Here is an 18165-nt window from a genome sequence, read left to right on the forward strand (position 1 = left end):
TATAATGCAAAGCTAAAACAAGCCCTGGTCTAGATTCTATTAGTAATCTCATAGAGGGTTCAAATATGTTCTTTCTATACGTAAACGCTCATAGTTTCACTTGAGCAAGTAGCATCCATGGTCCTTACCTTGTTTCTCTTGCAGGTTGTCAGCATGCAATCTGTTTATAGGTCTAATTCCAGTGTCCCTGATTGACCCTTCCCTGGGCAATGTCAGTCTCCAGGACTTTAGTGCGTCTGTCTGGAGTCTTTCCACTTATACTTGGATGTGAGCAGACGTTCATCATATCAGACATCCTACACAATGGTATTAGCAAAAGTGTCCTCTCAGAATGTCTGTTCCTCATTTAACTACCATTGCACATTTTCCAAATTCCTCTAATTTTGGCATAGCTGAGACAGTGCACCCAGTGCAGGGTAGTAGTGAGTTTCCTTGAAGTTCGTTGTTGACATGAAAGTCTGCTTATGAAGCAGAATCTTCCCTTGAAAGAATATTTGGAGAGACTCTCTCCTTTTGCTCCTGTTCTCCAAACAAGTTCTCTGTGGTGTAATATCAGGTCCATAAGCTCTCTCTGGATCTCTTGTTAAAGCCCAGTTATTTGTAAGCAAGCAGATTTATGGGCAACCATCCAATTTCAAGCAGTGGTCCTACAAGTATCTCCCACATCAGAAGTTACTTGAACCTTGGGCCAATTGGGAGCTGCTAACTCTACTTGTTTGACCCACGGCTCTATTACCAACTTCAAACTTGAAGGCCCTGAGTGTCAAAAGCCAATACATGGCATGGGCCTTTTAGCTCAGGGAAGAGGCAGACTATGTGACACTGGTACTAAGGGCTTGGCTACACTTGCAAGTTAGAACACATTAAAGCAGCCCCAGGCACCCTAGCTCACTACCCGTCCACACTGGCAAGGCACGTAGAGCACTCTGACTCTAGGGCTAGAGCAATCTGTCCTGGTACTCCACCTCGGTGAGAAGTTGGGGCACATTGGCTGAAACACCCAGGCGTCAATGTGAACGAGGTGCTGCATTACTGCACTCTGATCAGCCTCCAGAAACTTCCCATAATCCCCTTAAGTGGCCACGCGTGTCATATTTTTGAAATCGATGGAGGAATGCAGATATGCCCTTTGAAAGCTCATTTCTGACAGCCAGCATGCTTATCTGCTCCGAGACAAAGTAACCATTACTGTGGAATGCTGTGTGAGAGAGAGAGAGAGCGAGAGAGAGGCGATTGGTAGGGAGGGTCTGCTGCAACTGAACTTAGAAGGGTATGGCTACAGCAGCTGTTTGTTTTTTTTCTCGTAGACCAGATAAGCAGCCGCTCGCCCAAACGGACTCCAACCCTGCTTTCTCCCCCCTCCTCCCCCGCCGCCTCTTCAAGCAAACATTAGCTGTGGGCATCCAAAGAGAGCCCCCCCTGCCTGCCTCTACTTATTCATAGCAAACAGTAGCTGTGTTTGTTTTTTTGATAAGCATCCGGAGTTCACAACAAAACAAAGTGAGGAAGTTTCAGCTAAAAGCATTATGGGGAGTTTCCGGAGGTCAATCACTGTGTAATAAGGTTACTCCCCATTTACACTGGAGCAGCAGGGTCTCACTCACTCTGCAGCAGCTGTTAATCCTCTCTGGGAAGTGGAGTAACTGCAGTGCTGTAGCCACAGAGAGACAGCGCTCTATGTGCCTTGCCAGTGTGGTGTGAGGTACAGCGCTGTGGGCAGCCTTATTGCACTGTAACTCTCAAGTATAGCTAAGGCATGCTCTCAGCCCCCCAAAAACCCAGTGTCTGTCTCTCTCCTCCCCCCCCCCACATAAACAACACCCTCCCTGTCACACTCCACTCCACCCCATCCCACCCCCCATTTGAAAAGCATGGTGCAGCCACTTACATGCTGGGATAGCTACCACAATGCACTGCTCTCTGTGGCCGTTGCAAGAGCTGCTAATGTGGCCACGCCAGTGCGCTTGCAGCTGTCAGTGTGGACAGATTGCAGCGCTCTCCCTACTGCGCTTTACGAAGGCTGGTTTAACTCAAAGCGCTCTACATCTGCAAGTGTAGCCATGCCCTTAGTCATGCCCTGGAGTACACTTGCCCAATTTTGGTTTTAGCTTTGTGAGTTTGTCTTTAGAAGCATGGAAGGCCAGCCTTAGGCTCACTATTCAGGAGTCTCCTTGGGGAGAAGCAGATGCATGTATTAGCAGCAAGTGACATCTGCAGACACTAATATATCCCTACATAGTTGGCTCATGCAGACAGATACTACAATGAGCATTATTATTGGTATTTGGCATTGTTCAGCTGTACTGACAGGATGTAAATCTGCTAGCTGGTCTTTCTCGGCTGCTATACCTGCAACAGAAAAAAGAACAAGGTAACTGGATACATAGTGTGCTGGCCCAGGAGCCTACTTCTGCTGAGATAAATGACTACCAGAGAGAGGTGTATGCCCCAAAATGCAGGATTGTGGAGCCCATGTTGAGTAGGCCTAAAAGTGCGTAACAAAACTTGAGGCACTAGTGCAGGGGTCGGCAACCTTTCAGAAGTGGTGTACCGAGTCTTCATTTATTCACTCTGATTTAAGGTTTCGCGTGCCAGTAATATATTTTAATGTTTTTAGAAGGTCTTTTTCTATAAGTCTATAATATATAACTAAACTATTGTTGTATGTAAAGTAAATAAGGTTTTTTAAATGTTTAAGAAGCTTCATTTAAATTAAATTAACATGCAGAGGCCCCTGGACCGGTGGCCAGGACCTGGGCAGTGTGAGTGCTGCTGAAAATCAGCTCACACTGATTGTGGAGGTGCCATAGGTTGCCTACCCCCGCACTAGTGTCTTCAACACTTGTTTTCCAAAGAACAGCTCACAATTGTACTGTACTTTCTATTTCCGTAAGTCAAAATTGGGGGCACCAGGAAGAGTCTCTGATCTGTAGAGGCCCTATAACAAATACATGCCAGAAATTGGAAACTTGTGTGGTTGGTCCCATAGAACCATGAGGGATTTTACATAGCTGATACCGGGAGGCTGATGTATCTCAGGTATATTTAATGTGCCCCTTGCAATATCTCTGTGAATTCAGGGGCCACCTCAACTCATGCCTCTCTATACTGAAGATGCTGCAGTGACTTCTGTGGGTGTATTCAGAATAAATTAGAGGTTCAAATATGTGGTGAAGTTTTTCAAAGACTAATTTATACCACTTCATTAAAATCACCCTTGAAAGAAAATGTTGCAGTCCTTCGAGCTTTTGTACTGATTTAAACAGGGGTAAAAGCTCAAATACAAAACAACTGCAGTCCGTTTCACAGAAGCACATTAAGTCAAAGCAAGCGACAGAGGTTCGATGTAATGAACAGGTTGAAATTCTCTAGCAAAAGTGAAGGAATAACAGCTGTTGCCAAAAGTCTCACTGCATTCTTCCCCCACCCTTCCAAAAGTGCCTGTGCTCTGACTTTCAGAGACCATCTTCAGGGATGAGGAAAACAGTTTGATCTCCCAGCTCATTTTATCCTTGGCCTCTGTCCTGTAACAAGGTTGCCAAATATTTTGGTATCATTTTGTAATAGGGAATCACTTTCTGCTGGAATTGTACAGGTAAAATGATGTTCAAATGCAGAGCATTCTATTGCTCACAGGAAGCAATAAATGAAAATTCCACTCCACTGTGCTTTAAGTGCACTTCTGTTGCACCTTACCAGAGTGTGCTAGTAAGGCTGATGGTTTTGATGTAGAATAGGAAATGGATTGAGATAAATTAGCATTCTGTCCATCATCTCATTTTGTTTGGAGCAACATTTAAATGTGACCTCTATCCCTCTAGTTCCTGCTAGTTCCATCTTAAACACAATGTAACCTGTGCTTAAAAACTATGTTGTTTTAGCTGAGGTCTCATCCATCATTTGAGATTAGGACAATTGCTGATACAAAACCTGCTGTGGCAGTTTGATGCAATCTGATTCTTCTTTATAATTTTATTTTCTAAACAATGAGAATGAAACTAAATAAGTGGGAGTGAATGGCTGAGTGAATAATTAGCTGTATCTAAGCATTTTTGCAAAATGAATGGCTTGAAATTACTACATCAGATTTTCAAGGTTAATTGCTTTCAGACAAAGCAGTGGGGATTGTAGTTGACACATCCTAGTTTCTGTTGAAAGGATTCCAGGAAACAAAAGAAATGCCCTTTGAATACGTGTGAAGGTGGAGAAACAGCTGGTTGATTGGATATAAGTGAGCAGGCTGCAGGGTGTTGCAACTAAGGGCATGGCTACACTTGCAGATGTAGAGCACTTTGAGTGAAACCAGCCTTCGTAGAGCGCAGTAGGGAAAGCGCTGCAGTCTGTCCACACTGACAGCTTGAAGCGCACTGGTGTGGCCATATTTGTGGCACTTGCAGCGGCATTGGGAATGGTGCATTATGGGCAACTATCCCAGCATGCAAGTGACTGCAACGTGCTTTTCTAATGGCAGAGGAGGGGTGGAATGTGACAGGGAGTGTGTTGTGTGTGTGTGGGGGGGGGGGAAGTGGGTTTTTAGGGTGCTGAGTGTGTGTCAGCATGCTGTCTTGTAAGTTCAGACCCCTTTCTGCCCCTCCCCCCGTCTCTCTCTCACTCAAAGCAAACAGTAAATGTTTGCTTTTCTTGGTGCTGATAAGCAGCCGGCTTCTCCAAAACAGAGCTTTGAAAGGGCATTTCTGCATTCCTGCAGCCGATTTCACAACACTGACAAGACTGGCCACTTGACTTAAGGGGATTATGGGACGTTTCTGGAGGCTGATCACAGGGCAGTAACGCAACACCTCATTCACACTGGTGCCGCAGTGCTCCAGCGGGGGCGCAGCAAATGTTATTCCACTCGCTGAGGTGGAGTACCAGCAGCGCTGTAGCTATGGAGTCAGAGCGCTCTACGTGCCTTGCCAGTGTGGACGGGGAGTGAGCTAGGGCGCCCGGGGCTGTTTTATTGCACTGTAACTTGCAAGTGTAGCCAAGGCCACAATTGGTTCAGCTAAACTTTTATATGCCAAGTTGGTGAAATATTTTAAATAAGATGGTGGCGTTTCTCAGTGGGTTACAGCTGAGAATGCCAAATTCAGGACAAACTGCTGAGAAATAGGGCAGACTCACCCCAAAGTGGTGGTTATTCTATCATTATACTATATCAAGCCAGTAACAAAAGTAAACTTCTGTATCTCCACAGTGGTTAACAAGAAGCCAAAACCAGTCTCCTTAGGCATTCCAGCCCTTAGCTCACCCCTCAGACACTGGACTTTCTGATGTGTGGTTTCTGAAAACCAGTGTAATTGTATATAGAGTTCTTCCAATCCCAAGAGATCAGTCACTTAACCAGGTCAATATATATCTCAGATCTTACCCAATAATCATGCTGCTGCCAATCCTAACAACTAAAGCTTTTTTTAAAAGAAAAGAGAGTTATAAATGGTTCATAGATCATATACATACAAGTGATTTCAAAATTCTTATATCAGGTTTGAAGCAGTGAGTGAATAAACTGCTAACTTGCAGAAGTCTCTCTGAAATTACTCAAATGGATTGGGGGTCATCAGTCCATGTTTAAAGTGTCCTTGTTAGAAATCCATTGCAGAGAAATGAAGCATGACATGAAGATATCTCAGGGGTCCTTTTATACCCTCTGCCATCTGCATGGAATTTTGCTGTCCCAAACAAAGCCCACAGCCCAGGTGCATGAAAAATTACTGGTCCAAGATGGAGACTGGGATCACATGAGCATACCACATGCCCTTTTATGCTTTGATGACACTCAGAGGCAGCCAATGCCCATATTTTTTCTGAGGCATTCACAGGAAAGGCTTGCTGGGTGAAATGAATTTCTTCAACTATGCATTATGAGCTGAGTGTCCTTAATGGACCATCAACACATAGCTGTCTAGCCCTAATGTAAATTTATCTGGGGGTGTTACCCAGAAATACAACACATGTAAGGTACCGGTATATAGGCAATATTCATAACTTCAGCTACAAAGATGATTCATGCATATAAACAGGATAAGCATACTTAGCAAATCATAACTTTTCCATTGACACCTTCCATGGCATACTTTGTACAAGATGTGTTGCAATTGTATAACAGTGGCAATATCAATGATACAAATGGTCATACTCAATCATACAGCATCACAGATGGGCACAATGGGACGGTAACCTGATTTCAGTAGTTCTCTAATGAAGGGTGGGAAGGAGGAAGAGATTTGGAGTGAAAGAATCTCAGAACAAAGAGAAGCTATGAGATTGCTACCAGTCTTGCACACTGAATATAGTGAAAAGCATCAATCTTCATCAATAATGCCTGATGTACATCACAATGAAGTCGTCTAAGATTGTGAAGTCAAACTTTTTAAACAATAGGTGCTTGTAAATTTGGGGACAGACCCTTGATGCCCCTTCTAGCTACTTTCTGCTACTCAGGGAGTGTCCTAAAAAGGGGAAATCTGGGGAACATGTGGGTGGCATAAAACCTTTTTACCACTGTCTTCCTCTCCCCAGACTTATGGAGCAGAACTTCTTTGGATAGTGTCCCTCTGGGTGCCCCTCATGTGCCTTTGTTCGGAGATTTTCACTAGCAGTGCCTGTCTGGCCTGCACATGTGCCCTAAACAGCCTGACGCCCCATACCAAGGATATATGGGGTTGTGCAGGCAAACTGCCTTCAGTTCCTTCTCAATGGCCTTTGGCCTGAGATGGAGCATCAGGCATGCTCGCTTCACTTATCCCTAGTGTACGTTAGATAGATAGTTGTTGGGGTTTGTTGTTTCCCCTTTGTTTTTTCCCTGTTTGAGGGGTTGTTCTGGACTTTTTCATAACCTGGGGTATGTTGACCCCCCTGACCTGATCTTATGATCTATGACACTGACTCATGTCTTGAGGGTCCTTTCATGCTTACTAGAGGTAAAATGGCATTATAGGAGCATAAGATTGAAAGGCTGTATTGCTTATTAGCTTGGAACATGCACGGGAGGGGGCGAGAGCAAACAGGTGAACATAAGTAAATAGGGTAATCTTGCTATAGTTAAGGGACTATTATATTAAGTTAAGGCTTGGTAGGAGTAGTTATGCTAAAGGATAGGACCCTTTGTATGCCCAAAGCGATAACCCCAGGTCAGATATTTTGCACTCATTTTGAGGGACAAACCAGTAACCATAAACAAGTATAGTATACCAGAGGATTCCACAAGAAGGGGGTTTTGGGGGGGCTTTAGCAATTAGGTTTCTATGCAGTATCTAAGCAGTTAGATCATATTTCATATAGGAATTATTAAAAAATAAGTGATGTAAATCATGAATATTAATGCTTTATAAGAATGGCCATACTGGGTCAGATCAAAGGTCAATCAAGCCCAGTATCCTGTCCTCTGACAGTGGCCAATGGCAGGTGCCCCAAAAGGAATGAACAGACAGGTTATCATCAAGTGATCCATGCCCTGTCACCCAATCCCAGCTTCTGGCAAACAGAAGCTAGGGACACCATTCCTGCCCATCCTGGCTAATAGCCATTGATGGACCTATCTTCCATGAATCTATCTCGCTCCCTTTTGAACACCATTATAGTATTGGCCTTCACAACACCCTCTGGCAAGGAGTTCCGGAGATTGACAGTGCGTTGCATGAAAAAATACTTTCTTGTGTTTGTTTTAAACCTGCTACTAATTTCATTTGGTGGCCCCTTGTTCTTGAGTAAATAACACTTCCTTATTTACTTTCTCTACACCACTGATGATTTTATAGACCTCTATCATATCCCCCCTTAGTCGCCTCTTTTCCAAGCTGAAAAGTCCCAGTCTTATTAATCTTTCCTCATACAGAAGCTGTTCTATACCCCTAATCATTTTTGTTGCCCTTTTTTGAATCTTTTCCAGTTCCAATATATCTTTTTTGAGATGGGGTGAGCACATCAATTTTGCACTGCTCACAAAAGGTTTCTTTGTTCTACAGTCGACCATGATCACTCCCAGTACTGTGTGTTCCCTTTTGGCCTCTCCTCTGCTCAAGGGTATCGTGACTGGGTGCCTACATGGGCCACACTAAGAATGCCACACTCAGGGCAGATTGCAAAAAAATAGGCAGAGATTCCCCAAAACCGGTGCTTTATTCTATAATTAGATTAACCAAACTAGTAACAAAAGTGCTTTTGTAGCACCACACTTTTAACAAGAAGCCAATACAGTCCCTGTTAGGCATTCCAGCCCATCTAGACAGCCAAGTCTAATATAGTGAGGGGTTATTCACCATATATGAGGTTCTTTTTAATCCCAAAGGATCAGACACATTACCCACCAGGTCAAATACACTCATCTAAGATTTATTAATCAAAGAAAGAAGAGAGTTATAAATGGGCACAATATCAATATACATATGAATGAGTAAAACGTCCTTAGTTGTTTCATAGTAGAGATGCTGAGGCTGTGTAAAAGTCTCTCTGGGCTCAATCCAAAGGGTTATAGTCCAATAGGCAATTCAGGTATACAGTCTGTCAGAGTTTTTCCATGAGAATTCCAGAATAATCCAAGTAACTACTGGGAGATCTCGGTCCTATGGCTTAGACCTTCCCTGTTAAAGTTTAAACAGACCTGAGATGAAAAGATCAGGCCCACGGTTTCTCTTTTATAGCTCTCTAGCAGGCTGACAAGCCTCCTCACAGCAATCATCGCAGCAGGGTTTTCCTCTGAGGAAGAATAGCAGTGCAGATGGCCTGTGGACCTTTGCTTTCAAGCTTATCTTCTATTTCCTATGCATACACAAATAAACTAGTTACACTCATTCACATAGGACAATTAGCTGATCCTTCATTATAACCAAGATAGTTAAACTGAAGACAATATAGATAATATGAATTTCCTGTAGTATCTCACATCTTTGTTCTTAAAGTTAACTAATCATATTTGCATACATTATGTCAGGCAATTAAGACATGAAAGGGAATTAGCATCTACAAGATAATTTGGTTACATTGTTAAACTTTTAACAGGACATAGGTAAACACAGACAAATATACTTAGCAACTATTCTTTGTTTCTATTACTACAAATGAATGGGTTAATGATGCTGGTCTAGTACATCTCTTTGAAATTCACATATGAGTGAATTGTCCTGATACAATTGTAATGCCTTGTGTTAAGTTTTTATGGCTCATATACAGGTTGGCAGATCTGCCCATGTCACAGGTATTCCCAAAGAGCACAGCGGTTGTAGCTGCTCACCTATGTCAACTAGAGATAATGGTCTTTCCTTATCTCAACAAGGTCCTATTGGCAATATAAACAGCAGTATAGGCCTCTGACTCAACCTTGAAAAGTCCATTTTGACCCCAGTACAGCAGATATATTTCATAGAAACTTCTCTGGATGTTGTGACAGTAAGGGCTTAACTACTTATGGACAGGTTAGTGATCCTAAGAAATCTCATTTCAAGAATTCAGATAAGTCCTCAAACCTCAGCAAGATATTGTCTCCAATTGCTATGTCATGTGGCAGCTTGCACTTTAATAACCCAACATGTCGGGTTACATCTTCAATGCCTCCAGGGATTGTCCAGGATGCTTTATGTACTGAACAAGCACAATCTGGACAAGCAGGTGTCTGTTCCCTATCAGGTTCTGGAGTCATTGATTCGGTAGAAGAACCCCTCCAAAGTTTGGGAGTCCCTTTCATGTAGGCTCCTCCTACCATTGTTATAACATCAGATACATCCCTCTTGGAATGATGGGGGGCACATCTAGGGTCACACACCATCCAGGGCAAATAGTGTCTCCAAAAGCATCTTCTTCACATCAACCTTTTAGAACTGAGAGCAGTCAGGAATTCTTGCATTCATTTACTTCCCTTGATCAGAGTCAAGACCATCAAGCTCATGACACACAACGGGGCTTGCATGTTCCACATCAGTCATCAGGGTGCTGCTCACGCTTCCTCATTTTGTGCCAAAGTGATAAAACTCTGGAAATAGTTATCTCAGCTTCCTACCTCCCTGGTACACAATACCAAGGCCAACGACCTCTGCAGACATTTCTCCCAGAATTATGAATGGTAATTTTGGGGTTTCCAGAAGTGGACCTTTTTGCAATTGCCGCAAACACAAAATGCAAGAAATTTTGCTCCAGAGGGGGACTAGACCCTCAGTCACTAGAGGATGCCTTCCTTATTTCATGGATAATGGGTCTTCTTTACATCGTTACTTTTGAAAGTACTGAACAAGATCAAGCAGGAGAGGGCCACAGTCATTTTAATTGCAGTGACTTGGCCAAGACAAATTTGGTATCCTTACCTCATTTGGCTTGCTTCTTGTCCACCACTGAGATTTCCAACTGGTTTTCATCTGTTGTCTCAGAATGCCAGTCAGATGCATCACCCTACTCTGGAAATACTGCTATTTCAGGCGCGGCTCCTCGATGGTTCTTGAAAGACCCCCCTGTTCAACATTGGTGAAACAGGTTTTGTTAAACAGTAGAAAAGCATCTACACAACATATTTACCTTAAGAAATGGAAGACCTTTCCTGTCCAGTGTACCAGTTGACAACTTTCTCCTGTTCATTCTCTTTCTACCATCCTAGACTACCCATTAGAACTGAAAAGATCAGGTCTTACTATTAGTTCCTTCAAGGTTCTCTTGGCAGCGTTTCATTCACCTGTCAAAGGCTTTTTGATTTTTACCCACCCCACAATGTCAAGGCTCCTCAGAGGACTGATGAATCTTTTTCCATAGCTTAGAAGATCTACTCCAATATAGGAATTGAACATTGTCCTTAATTGCTTTATGAAAAACTCCTTTGAGCCATTAACCACATGTTTGTTGTTTCATCTATCCATGAAAACAGCTTTCTTGGTGGCCATCACATCTGCCAGGAATATAGGAGAACTGGGGGCTTTAATGGCAGATTCCCATCCCTTTATGGTATTTTACAAGGAAACAATCACGTTAGGACCACATTTTAAGTGTCTATCGAATATGTCTTCTGAATTTCATATTAATCAGACCATTCATTTTACAGTTTTTCCCCCAAAACACCATTGGAGTAGGCAGGAAGCTGCCTTTCAGACATTGGATCTGTACAGAATCAAACAATTCAGAAAGTCTCCCAGACTGTTTATTTCAATTATGGACAGATCCAAAGGATCTACAATCTCCACCCAAAGACTTTCAAGGTGGATTTCAGGGTGTATTATCTCATGTTATGAGTCTGCCAACATTTAACCTCCTCCTAGTGTGCTAGCCCATTCTACAAGGTCTCATTCTACTTCTGTGGCATTACTTAAGGATGTTCCAGTTGCAGAAACTTACAGAGCTGCAATCTGGACTTCAGTACATACTTTCTCCAAGCACTGTGCTTTGATTCATGCCTGTAGATCAGATGCTGCAGTTGGCAATGCAGTTCTGTCTTCAGTGTTAGACTCTGCTCTGAAGCCCCCTTCTCCCTGTGGGAATGCTGCTTAAGAGTCACCTGCTGTGGACTGCTCATAGGACATTATTCGAAGAAGAAGAGGTTACTCACTTTGTGCAGTAACTGGAGTTATTGGAGATGTGTCCCCCTATGTGTACTCCATTACCCACCCTCCTTCCTTTATGCTTGAGAGTTTCCTCTGTGGGACTTTGTGATAGGGAAGGAACAAAGGATGGTTTGCCCACACAGCCCAATATATCCTCAGTATGGGGAATGAGGATGTGTAGGGAGCATGCAGAGGCTAAATGGGCACTGTTACCAAAAATCTCTGATCAAAGGCACATGGGAGCTCATGTGCACCTGAAGTGGAGCACCCAGAGGGGGACACATCTAAAAAAAAATTCCAGTTACTGCATAAGATGAGTAACCCCTTCTTTTCCAATAGCCTGACTAAATCTAATATTTTTTGTTTATCCATTTTATTTTGTCTTCTATGCTGTAAGCTTTTGTTCTTGTAAACAGTGTTGTTACATGATGAAGTGTAGTGAAAGAAAATTATTTTTATAATTAAGGGTATCACTTCTTACAGCATCTCTTAGAAGTATATTACCCATGTGATCTAGTCTGTTTAGTGACTTAAAGGTATATTGTCTTAAATTTAGCCTCAGACCTGTCCCTGTAAGGCTGTGGTTCCCAATCTCTTCTTCCTGAGGCTGTGTTCTGTTCAAAATATGTTGCGATGGAGAGAAGTTGTAAATAGATAGCATGCCTCAAAAAGAATAACAATCATGTGGGTCCAGATTTGTTTGGGTTGGTAGCAACTTTTACATGGCAAGCTGGAGATATCAATGATTCACTTGAAAATATTGAAACAAGGATTCCAACAGGAATCTGTTCTTGGCCCAATTCTATTCAGAACCTTTCACAATGGAAGAGAACATAAATCATTGCTGGTCAAATTTGCAGATGACACAGATTGGTTGGTGGTAAATAATGATAAGAATAGGTTGGTTCTAGAGAGTGATTTAGATCCACAGTAAGCTGGACTCTTTTGAACAACATATTTTGATGCCGCCAAATGCAAGGTCATATTGCGATGGACATGGAACTGCTATGTCGTCATGGTGATGAATACTGTATGCAATCTAGTCTTTGAGAAACTGTAAAATTATCAGAATTGCCAGTCCCAAAGGTTCAATAATCATGAGTCAGACCCACACAAAAAATGTTTTTTTTTAAATTACGTTTTGGTCTGTCTTGATTTTTGAACTCTCCTTGTCTAGTTCGTGTGTGTGTGTGCGTGAGAGAGAGAGAGAGAGAGAATTAGTGTTGCCAGTGCTCCTAAATTTATTAAGTTGATTTTGGTATTAGCTCTCCCACCACATCTGTCCAGCCTCCCCACTGGCTACTCCAGCACACATTAGCTCTGCTCATTCTGAGTAGTGAAGTAGCCCTCTAGTGGCTTTGATAGCATATGCATCGCACAGATCACATTGTAAGTAGATCTTCCTATCATAAAGAATGCTTTTGATGGGCAATATTATTGTGTGTTTTCGGTATTCCACAAAAAGGGGTTTACAACTTCAAACACAATGAAATTGTCCAGATATTAAATAGACAAATGCAGCAGATTATTTAGTAGTAATATTGCAATAGGTCCTATTGGAGATTGAGAGACCTTATTGTGCTAAGTGCTCAGATAATATGGGGATGAGCGTGGAATGAGAACCTGAATGGAATAGGAATGTTGTATATGCTTATAGGAAGACATGCCGTGCAGAGTTTACAGTTCAAGTAATTTAAGAAAACATTTTACAAAAGCAGCAACACAGCCTGAGAGGTGCCTTCTACTATAATAGCTCTTCTTGAATGCTAGAAGTATTCAGCCATTGGTCTAATAACATATATAGCTCCCTCTTTATTACAGTATTCCATACTTTCTAGGTATAATACTCAGGATGGAAGGCACAGAACTATATAGGTGCCTAACCCCCATACTTAGACACCTAAGTTCTGTTTTGCTCCTGCTTGCTACTGCCTAACCCTATACCTGTCTAAAATTGTTCAGCACCTACATTTTCAGACTAAAAGTCCCCATAACACATAAGTTTCTGCCTCTGGGCATAGAATCGTAGGACTGGAAGGTCCTCTAGTCCAGTCCCCTGCACTCAGGGCAGGACTAAGTAATAAGTAGACCATTCCTGAAAAGGTGTTTGTCTAACCCAGGGGTTCCCAAACTGTGGGCTGCAGCCCAAAGGTAGGCCACAACACATTCTGGGGTGGTCCGCCAGCACAACTGGGGTGGTCCGCCATACAAAAACCTGTAGGAGAACACTTCAACCTCCCTGGACACACAATAGCAGATTTAAAGGTAGCCATCCTGCAGCAAAAAAACTTCAGAACCAGACTCCAAGAGAAACTGCTGAACTTCAGTTCATTTGCAAATTTGACGCCATCAGCTCAGGATTAAACAAAGACTGTGAATGGCTAGCCAACTACAAAAGCAGTTTCTCCTCCCTTGGTGGTCACACCTCAACTGCTAGAAGAGGGCCTCATCCTCTCTGATTGAACTAACCTCGTTATCTCTAGACTGATTCTTGCCTGCATATTTATACCTGCCTTTGGAAATTTCCACCATATGCGTCTGACGAAGTGGGTATTCACCCATGAAAGCTTATGCTCCAATATATCTGTTAGTCTATAAGGTGCCACAGGATTTCTTATCGCTTTTTACAGATCCAGACGAACATGGCTACCCCTCTGATACTTGTCAGGCTCTTAGTAAATCTTTAACTCCACATAATTCTGTAATCTAAGTAAAAGCAATATAAAAGTAATGTTTTGAGCTGTATATGTTGGACAGAGTACAGAAAAAACTTTATTTAAAAAAAAACAAGCTGCAATATATCAATTTTAATTCTTGCGAGTACAATGCTGCATTTCACTGCATGGTAACCTAGCAACATACACACAGTCCACCATTTACAACTGTAAAAAGTGGCAAGCAGTATTTCAGTCTGACATGGATTGATTTATTTTTCGAAAATGAGAAGAGTGCAGTGGTGGAGAAAATAAGGAAAGTCCGGGCCATCTACAGCTATACCAAATGAGCCATCACTTCTTCCCCCCCCCCCCCCCCCGCAAAAAATGGTAAGAAAATATGATGACACTTACTTGAAGTTTGGTTTCTCCTTTACCGTATTGGATGAGTACCCATTGTCTCAGTGTGCTATAATATAACTGTTGTTTTATATTTTTATTTACAATATTTGATTGTTTTCTAATTAGTGTTGGACACTAATTGGACAAAGTTGGACAACTATTTTGTTTTAAATCAACAAATAATAACACAATGTGTTTTTTAACAATTTTGTTAACGTTGTTGCTTATTGTTCAGTTTTATACATTATATATCGATACATGGTGTTTTCCCCGTTTGAAAACCTCATTTTTCTCTCAATATTTTTTTTAAATGTACTTTTACTACACATTGTTTCGTTTCAAAGATCTTTAAGCATTTCATTCAGTGCATATTACTAGGGATTTCTATCATTACAATTGTTTACATTAAAATGAAAAGGAAATGTACATTATTTACATTGTTAATTTATATGTATGTAATAATTAAAATTAATAGTGTTCCATAAGAAGTGTTAATAGTGGGCCACAGTGCCTATTGCAGATGCACATGAGGGCCTCAGGGAAAAAATTATGGGAACCCCTGGTCTAACCTGTTCTTAAAAACCTCCAATAACAGAGATTCCACAACCTCCCTAAGCAATTTTTTCCAGTGCTTAACTACCCTGACAGGAAGTTTTTTCCTATTGTCCAACCTAAACCTCCCTTGCTGCAATTTAAACCCATTGCTTCTTGTCTGATCCTCAGAGGTTGAGAAAAACAATTTTTCTCTCTCCTCCTTTTAACAATCTTTTCTGTACTTGAAAAAGGTATGTCCTCCCCTCAGTCTTCTCTTCTCCAGACTAAACAAACCCAGTTTTTCAATCTCCCCTCATGGATCATGTTTTCTAGACCTTTAATCATTTTTGTTGCTCTTTTCTGTACTTTCTCCAATTTGTCCACATCTTTTCTGAAATGTGGTGCCCAGAACTGGACACAATATTCCAGCTGATACAGCGTATCAGCATAGAGTATAGTGGAAGAATTACTTCTCGTGTCTTGCTTACAACACTCCTGCTAATACATCCCAGAATGACATTTGCTTTTTTTTGCAATAATGTTACACTGTTGACTCATATTTAGCTTATTATCCACTATAACCCCAGATCCCTTTCCACAGTACTCCTTCCTAGGCAGTCATTTCCCATTTTGTATGTGTGTAACTGACTGTTCCTTCCTAAATGGAGTACTTTGCATTTGTCCTTATTGAATTTCTTCCTGTTTATTTCAGACCATTTCTCCAGTTTGTCCCGATCATTTTGAAATTTAATCCTATCCTCCAAAGCACTTCAACCCCTCTCAGCTTGGTATTGTCCACAAACTTTATAAGTGTACTCTATGGCATTATTTTAAATAATTGATGAAGATATTGAACAGAACCGGACTCAGGACCAGTCCCTGTGGGACCCCACTCAATATGCCCTTCCAGCTTAACGGTGAACCACTGACAACTATTCTCTGGGAATGGCTTTCCCAGTTGTACCTTATGGTAGGTTTTTCTAGACTATATTTCCCTAGTTTGTTTATGAGAAGATCATGTGAGACAGTATCAAAAGCTTTACTAAAGTCAAGATATATCACACCTAACACTTCCCTCCTATCCACAAGGCTTGTTACCCTGTCAAAGAAAGCTATTAGGTTGGTGTGACATGATTTGTTCTTGACAAATCCATGTTGACTGTTACTTATCACCTTATTATCTTCTAGGTGTTTGCAATTGATTGTTTGATTATTTACTCCATTATCTTTCCAGGTACTAAAGTTAAGATAACTATTCTGTAATTCCCCAGGTTGTCCTTATTTCCCCATTTTATAGACTGGCACTATATTAGCCCTCTTCCAGTCCTCTGAAATCTCTCCCATCTTCCATGAGTTTTCCAAGATAATCAATAATGGCTCAGATATTTCCTCAGTCATCTTGAGTATTCTAGGATGTATTTCATCAGGCCCTGGTGACTTGAAGACATATAACTTGTCTAAGGCTATGTCTACAATGGCAATTAAATGATAAAACTTTTGACTTTCCGCCCCCACCCCCACCCCCAAGACAAAAGTTTTGCTGTGACAAGTGCCAGTGTGAAGAGTGCATTGTCAGCAGGAACACTCTCCTGCTGACAATGCAAATGCCACTCATTGGGGATGGACATTTTTTGTCGGCAGGAGAGTCAACAAACAGCAGCTACACTGCACGCCTTTTACTTGGCTGTAGCGATACAGCTATGTCACTAAAAGCTGTGTAGTGTAGACACAGCCTAAGTAATTTTTAACTCCCCCCCCCCCCCCCAGTTTAGCTTCAGATCCTACCTCATTTTCACCGGCATTTCACCTCATTTTCACTATGTCAGATTGATACTAACCTTTTTGGTGAAAACAAAAAAGTAATTTAGTCCATCTCCCATTTCCACATTTTCTGTTATTGTCTTTCCCCCCTTTTGAGTAATGGCCCTACCTTGTGCTTTGTCTTCCTCTTGTTTCTAATGTATTTTTATAATGTTTTCTTGTTACCCTTTACATCTCTAGCTAGTTCCCAGGGGATGCTCGACCCCGGCTCCACCCCAGACCCCACTCCCCAATCCACTCTTTCCCCCTAGCCCTTACCCCTGCCTGCCTGCCAAAGAACAGACAAAACAAAGCCTTTTCCCCCTCCCCAGATTTGAAAGTATCTTGTCCCCTTATTGGTCCTTTTGGTCAGGTGCCAGCTAGGTTACCTGAGCTTCTTAACCCTTTGCAGGTAAAAGGATTTTGAGCCTCTGGCCAGGAGGGATTTTATAGTACTGTATACAGAAAGGTGGTTACCCTTCCCTTTATATTTATGACAGCCTTCTTGGCAACAAGGGCACACTGTTGACTCATATCCAGCTTCTTGTCCTCTGTAATCCACAGGTCCTTTTCTGCAGAACTGCCACTTAGCCAGTCGGTCCCCAGCCTGTAGCAGTGCATGGGATTCTTCTGTCCTAAGTGCAGGACTCTTCACTTGTCCTTACTGAATCTCATCAGATTTCTTTTGGCCCAATCCTCCAATTTGTCTAGGTCACTCTGGATCCTATCTCTACCTTCCAGTGTATCTACCTATGCCCCCAGCTTACTGTCATCCACGAACTTGCTGAGGGTGCAATCCATCCCATCATCCATATCATTAATGAAGATGTTGAACAAAACTGGCCCCAGGACAAACCCCTGGGGCACTCTGCTTGATACCAGCTGCCAACTAGACATCGAACCATTGATCACTACCTGTTAAGCCCGACGATGTAGAAAGCATTCGTCCAATCCATACTTTTTTAACTTGCTGGCAAGAATATTGTGGGAGACTGTATCAAAAGCTTTGCTAAAGTCAAGATATATTACGTCCGCTTTCCCCATATCCACAGAGCCAGTTATCTCATCATAGAAGGCAATCAGGTTGGTCAGGCATGACTTGTCCTTGGTGAATTCATGCTGACTATTCCTGATCACCTTCCTCTCCTCCAAGTGCTTCAAAATGGGTTCCTGGAGGACCTGCTCCACGATTTTTCCAGGGACTGAGGTGAGGCTGACCAGTCTGTAGTTCCCCAGGTGGTTCTTCTTTTTTTAAAGAC

Source organism: Malaclemys terrapin, chromosome 3 (assembly GCF_027887155.1).
Source record: "Malaclemys terrapin pileata isolate rMalTer1 chromosome 3, rMalTer1.hap1, whole genome shotgun sequence".
Classification (NCBI taxonomy): Eukaryota; Metazoa; Chordata; order Testudines; family Emydidae; genus Malaclemys; species Malaclemys terrapin.